Source organism: Mytilus galloprovincialis, chromosome 10 (genome assembly GCF_965363235.1).
Source record: "Mytilus galloprovincialis chromosome 10, xbMytGall1.hap1.1, whole genome shotgun sequence".
In the NCBI taxonomy this organism is placed as follows: Eukaryota; Metazoa; Mollusca; class Bivalvia; order Mytilida; family Mytilidae; genus Mytilus; species Mytilus galloprovincialis.
The window spans coordinates 27,806,539-27,813,949 of NC_134847.1; the positions used below are offsets into that span (position 1 = coordinate 27,806,539).

At 31.4% G+C, this 7,411-nt stretch overlaps 1 long non-coding RNA gene across 1 annotated transcript; it reads right to left on the reverse strand.

Annotated features, from left to right (window-relative positions):
* Positions 1-854: 854 nt before the first annotated feature.
* Positions 855-6,011, reverse strand: LOC143047315 (uncharacterized). Its single transcript, XR_012969491.1, has 4 exons — positions 5,688-6,011; positions 4,006-4,162; positions 3,096-3,173; positions 855-1,775 (listed from the first exon to the last, which is right to left on the reverse strand). It is a non-coding gene; the product is annotated as an uncharacterized LOC143047315 (long non-coding RNA).
* Between the last annotated feature and the right edge of the window lie 1,400 nt (positions 6,012-7,411).

Below are 7,411 nucleotides of genomic sequence, written 5' to 3' on the forward strand. Positions count from 1 at the left end.
ATTACATTAAAGATGTCTGTTTCCGTTTTTTCCGTTAAATACCAATTCCTCAGAGCAATTGGTACTTTGCGGAACGGAACGGAACGGAAAAATAAATTAAAAGATTTAATAAAGATTCAACTTGATCACTGTCTCTAATCATCGTCGGAACGGGCTGTTGAAGGCCTCTTTTTTTAAAATATAATTACCGATGGAAGGCGAAAGACTTTTTGTGTAACCTGCCTTTGTGTTAAATTTTTTATTATTGATCAAGTCGAAAATGCTATCTAAAACACATACCACTCATGCAAAAAGAGGTGTCAGACAATTTTTGTTATCATACAGCTTTAATTACATTAAAGATGTCTGTTTCCGTTTTTTCCGTTAAATACCAATTCCTCAGAGCAATTGGTACTTTGCGGAACGGAACGGAACGGAAAAATAAATTAATAAGTTTAAATCAGATTCAACGTGATCACTGTCTCTAATCAAGGACGACGTGAGGTCAGTCTAGATATCATAATGCATGACTTGCAAATGCGTTAATTTCATGATAATTTATCAGGACAATCCGACATATTCATCTACAGAGTATTTCCCGATGTTATACATTATTACACATTTCACCTGTGAAGATGAGATTTAGTATACATTTGTGTTATTTGTATATGGAAAACCGTAAAACACAGAAATTTTAAAGTTTGTTTTGTTTTAAAGATTTTTCGAAATTTTGATAAATGCCCCCTTTGGATACCTTAAATGAAATTCTTTTCCGTTCCGTTCCGTTCCGTAAAGTACCAATAGCCGTCAACATGTGCATGATGTGTGTACTTTGTTATTATTTATATAAATAAAATAAAAAAATTCTTTGAGCCTTATTTTTGATAGAAATTTATTTATAATGAATGGCAATAACTTATTTTGATTTTATTGAACCATAAAATTAATTTTCAACTATTTACATTTTACATAATCCTCTTTGCAGATTATCTAATGTGAAGATTCAAAAAGTTATCTCCCTTTGACCAAGCGATTATAAATAATGTGAAATCTTACAGGAAAAATCTTGACAGCAAATACAAGACACTGAAATGAGCAACACTCAAATTATTATTCAGCATTTAATTAATTAGAAAAGACAACAGAAAGTTAAAGTAAAAAGAAATATGTAGCTTAACCAAACACATTAACGTAATCTGATGTCACCGATATGCTGCACTTGTAAATAATTTTAATAAAAAATGCAAATGTTGAAATAAAAGAGCAGTAATTCATTTTTTTACTTTAAAAAATAATCAAATTCAATAAACCAAACCACTTCATTTTAAGGGTTCCCCCCTTAAACTGAAAACTGTCAACTATAATTCAAAAGTAAACATGAAGGTATTTTTGTTCTTGCAAATTCCAAAAGTGTACCTTTGAATTGGTCCTTATTAAAATTTAAAGAAATTTTTATTGATATCTCTCAATTTTGTGTAATATGCCCTTAAGTAAAAATCCATGCAAGTTCTGTACATTTCTTGTGACAAGGCCTCTCTGATTTACTTGGACCTCAGCTCTTTGCCTTGTGCATTCAGCTGTCTCTGGTATTTACAGTCTAGTAAATGACTTTAGTTTATCCATGTAAGATTTAAAATCTTGTGACAGTCAAATCCCAGTTGTGATCAGGCGAGTTTATCTACAGAATCACTGTCCCAACTTGACATTAAATCAATTTGCATAGCCTTTCTAAGTTTGTCCTTTTCTGACACTGGCAGTTTCTTGGCTTAAAGGGCCTTAGCTCTATTTTGTAGCTTCTGTAATAAAGTAATAAAAAAAAAATGTTTAATTTTATTAAATTGACAAGTGATATATATGTGACAAAAGCAATAATTTTCTGCATGCAATTATTCTATCTTAATGCAGTTGTAATCAAAATCATATATTTAAAAGATATTCTAATGAGTGACCCAAAAATATCTTCTGGAATAACTCTATAAAAAGAATAGCTAGAAGTTGTGATAAATTTTCTATTTTCAATGGACCATGAAATTGGGGTCAAACCATTAATTTATCCTTAGAAAGATCATAACATAAGGCACATGTATATTTATTTTTAAGTTGATTGGTCGTTAACATCATTAACAACTATCCTGACCAAAAACTTTTACCAAAACTTGAACCTAAAGCAGAACAGATGAAAGAATAAACAAACAAAAGCATGGATCATTAAACATAAACCCCTTCTACTATTGTAGGCTGGCATAACAATTTATTACAACTATTACACATTGTGATTTATTTATCAACATCAAAAAAATTATTGATTTGTATCAGTTTAGTTTTTCAATTATATTTTAAAACTAACTCCTTCTATCATTGTTTGGTCTTATTCACGGTGTAGAATATATACAACTTTTATAATTTGATGTGTGATCCCCTCAGGGGTTCAAGCTTATATTTTGGCAAGTGTTTGATGTGTCTATGGGCACTATGGAGGTCTAAAATTAGGTAGCACCCCATTTTTTCCCTAAGGAGATTGATATTGGAATAGCTCATTATTGAGTTTGTTGTCTTTATCAATTTCAATATAAATCACAATATCAGCTACAGCAATTTTTTTTTCTTTTGACATATAAGAAGTATTTGTAAATAGTATTAAAATACAATCAGCTGTATACAATATAACCAAAACAAAAATCTGAGACTGGATTACTGCCCTTTTATCTATTTATTATTTGATCTATAAAATAATATTTAATCAATAGAAATGTGAAAATTTCAAACAAGATTTAAGTCAGTTATTGTTTGATTTGGCTAATTCTACTAAATACACAATTATTTTGATTTTTGTTGTTGTTTTTTTTCCTGCAATTATTTTGTAACACTCTAATAAAAATGAGTATGAATTCAATCCTCCATGACTCTATTCATGCTATTTGTTAGATGTCTCTACTCTCATTGGCAACAACACTTCATCTCCTTATAAATTAATTTTTGAAGGCTCAACTAACAGTATTTTCCATAAAATATATAAAACAATAAAAAGCTAGTACAATCATGACAATGAGTACTATTAATTTATCCCAAGACTTGGTCTGGTCATGTCAAATTAATGTAATCACCAAATAGCTTACTTCAAAATAGAACCAGCTGCTGTTTTACATGTCCAGACTAGATTGTTTATGCCTATAAGCATCACAAACAGCTGCTTACTGCAAAATAAAACATAAAAAGTTCCTAAAATAAATGTGTATTGCCAGGAGATAATTAGTTGAATTTAAACATTCATATTATATTTGTTAAACTTGGTCTAAGGAAAGGGTGTACAGGATTTCCAATACTCAATATATATATATATGTCTAGCGGGACGGCTGCAGTGCAGGCGATTTGGTGTCACGATATCACAGTAGCATGGGTTCGAATACCAGCGAGGGAAGAACCAAAAATTTGTGAAAGCAAATTTACATGTACAGATCTAACATTGTTAGGTTGATGTTTAGACGAGTTGTATATATATATATATATACATGTATATAGCCCAGGTGGTCATGTGGTCTAGCGGGACGGCTGCAGTGCAGGCGATTTGGTGTCACGATATCACAGTAGCATGGGTTCGAATCCCGGCGAGGGAAGAACCAAAAATTTGCGAAAGCAAATTTACAGATCTAACATTGTTGGGTTGATGTTTAGACGAGTTGTATATATATATATATATATATATATATATATATATATATATATTTTACAATGTTTGGCTATTTGAAACATTATGATCACATGCATATATGTATATATTCTGACAGACATTTCAACATACATGTAATATACATAAGGTATATTTATAGATTTTAACAAGGCTAAGTAAGTATATAAGCTGATAATACTAAAAAGGCATACATGTAACTCTATCTTTTATCAAAGACAATGAATGGCACGTCTCTATTTGAATTACATGACTTACAATGTACATTTATATCTTTTGAAAGATTTTTAAAATCATAAATTCAGAAAATGTAGACAAAATATATATATACAATATATACCTTTATATGTGAAGGAACATGGATGGCTGTTGTATTCCCTTATCTTTGAGCATCTGTTTCTGCTTGAAATCGATTCTCTGTAACAATTGGTGCAATTCTTCAATTTTTTCACTGTCAACAAGATTTCTGTTTGGGAATCCATCATCTTCTTTATTAGCTAAGTAAAATAAAAACTGTAGAAAATGTAAATATTCAACATGATGTTCATACAAAATGATATTAAGTTTAAATTCTTTTATATAAATGCCTTTTAAACTTGAGTCGCTGAACTGTAGTAACATGTATATGTTACAGTAAATATAGGTGAAATTAGGAATTACATGTAATTACGAAACACTTGAAGTTGGTCAAAAATTATCTGTATTATAATGCTCAACTTAAACTATTTTGGATTAAAACTAAAGTTACTCTGATTTAACCAAATATTTGAAAGTCCATATTTATTCAAGATATTTTTTATACATATCAACCATTCAAAATTTTAAGAGTACTAACTGATCTTCTAGTTAGTATTACACAGCTAAAACAATGTTGTATTATGGTCAGGTGATCAAAAGTTATGGTTGTTTTAGCAGTCAGTAAATAGGTGTAAATATTCATTTTAAATTTAGTAATTACTGGTCCGTTTAAGGAATTACTTGTATTAACTAAGTGCATCGGGAATTACCTGTAATTCCTAAATTTTAGTAATTACATGTAATTCCTAATTTCACCTATTTACTGTAACATATATAATAAACAGCATGTAAAGGTTTGAAATGTTTCCAAAAAAATACTCAATAATCATAATATAAATGAAGGAAGTATGGTAACCTACATGTATGTATCATTTGTTTGGCTATAGTAATTGGATCAACATCAGTTGGTCTTTAGCGGATAGCATTTATTTTGGAAGCATACCACATTGTTTACTTTAATCTAATTAATCTTCATATACAACATGTACAATGTACATATACATGTATCTTAGTTTTCTCGTTTGAATTGTTTTACATTGTCATATCGGGGCCTTTGTGGTATGGGCTATGCTCATTGTTGAAGGCTGTACAGTGACCTATAGTTGTTAATGTCTGTGTCATTTTGGTCTCTTGTGGACAGCTGTCTCATTGGCAATCATACCACATCTTCTTTTAATATACATTAAGCATTAGAATCACATGCACTTGTTTCTATCCATTGGAAGACCCACTATCAACGTATATTTTCGAGAAGGTACCCAAGTAATTTTTTCACCTCTCCGCTTAAAACCATTATTTCTGGTAAATATATACGTTAATAGTGGGTCTTCTAATGGATAGAAACAAGTGCCTGTGATTTGAATTTATACCAATATCAAGGGTACAACTGATATGTCACCTGGGTAAGTAAGGTATAAAATTGAGAATGGAAATGGGGAATGTGTCAAAGAGACAACAACCCGACCAAATAAAAAACAACATACATGTACCTATAGAACAAGTCAATTATCCAATAATCTTAAAAACTATAGCACAGTTTGTAATTATTCCGTGACAATAAACAATAATTTGGTTTGCACGACACTTTGACCATGTCCCCTCCTTTTAAATAAGGTTTTGGGAATAAAATATATTGGGCATTCATATCAGATTAATCATAAAAAGTAAATTGATTGTGTAAGGTTATGTAATATATAATGATCTATATTAAAGTAATGCGGTTACCAAATCGAAAATCATGTTGAATTTGAAGTGTGTTCTTCTTTTGGGATTTGAAAATCCCGCAACATGACGACTTAAACATTGCTATAATAGAAAACACTCGAGACAACCGAAAGGTGCACGGTCGCACTAAATACCAATAATATGTTATTAAGCCAAATAAAATAATGTATCCTAATTGATAGATTGATATGATGCGTATATAATATAATTGTTTAAAAGATGTGAATAACAGAATAAATGACAGACACATGATCTCCAGAAATTAACTAGTAAAGATAATAAAGTATTTTCCTGGTCTACTTTTTGGTCTTAACTTACACTGTTATTATAACAACATTACAAAAAAAAAAACGCGGGACATGACCAGATAATAAATATAATTTTTCATACGTACAAATCAAGTTGATCGAGTTACCTGGACTCATAATATTCACATATTCAGGCGCGGATCCAGAGGGGGGGTTCCGGGGGTTGGAACCCCCCTTTTTTTTGGACGATCAATGCATTTGAATGGGGACACGTAATTGGAACCCCCCCTTTGTCCTGGGTTAGGAACCCCCCCCCTTTTTTTAAAATGGCTGGATCCGCCCCTGCATGATATTAGTATAACCTTTAATATATATTTCTCAAATTATTGCTTTAATAGTAAGCATAGCTAGGTACTTGGGTACAGGACATTTTTTTTACCCTACCCTTTTTTTCCAAAATCTGTTATATTTTCGTTTTCTCACTTTCGTATTAATATTTTTTTTTTTCGCGTCTGTCTGTACGTGTCATTAGAACATAAATACACTACAAATTACTTGGTTTTGCTATTTACTATCAATTCCAAGTTTACTATCCACAGCGGTCACGGATATATTAATAAAGAGAGTGAATTTTAAAATAGAAAACGAAAAAATAACGGATATTGGAAAAAAGGGGGAGGGAAAAAAAAATGGTGACATCCCATTAGTCTGACAACCATTATTCGGACAGCCCAATACTCCGACAACATGTACTATTGACAGCCCATTATTACGACAACCCATTACTCCGACAGCCCATTATTCCGACAATATGCGTTTTTCTTAGTGTATGGATAAATTTTCTCTAAAAAAAAAAACAACTCCGCTCTCTGATATTTGTGGTTGTCCGTTTTGATTCCAATTATTTTTTGCATGCGGACATTAATTTTGTCTCAGTATATTGGAGTTGATACACATGATTATAGCAACTGCTCAGTCCTTAACCTCGCCCCTCTTTCGTTTTGCGTGTCTAGTTACTTTATTTATCTTTATATTTCGTTGTTTGTGTGTCTTCTATCAGTCTGTGCTGTTCTAGCTCGCTATTTCTTGCATGTGTGTCTTGATCTACCTTCTTTTCACTAGATCTTCGAATCCCCCTTTTCGCGTATCAGGGGCCGAGTGAGGTTCCCCCACTATGAACTACATAAATAAATAATACATCGGAGTTGGAAAACACTAACCGCCCTCTTTGGTCGCAACACTTTCTCTCCTTGTATCACTCATCTGAGTTTTATTTAAATTTATTTTGTTGCAGAAATAATGGGATAAAGTAGCGTCAGTCAAAATAAGAAGAACAAAGAGACAAATACGTACCCAGAACCTAAAAAATAAGAAGACAAATAGGACGAAATATGTGCTCAGAAAAGATGAGCAATTCCAATCATGATCAATCATGAATACGGTATCATGTTCGGGAATGAGAATCCACGAAATACG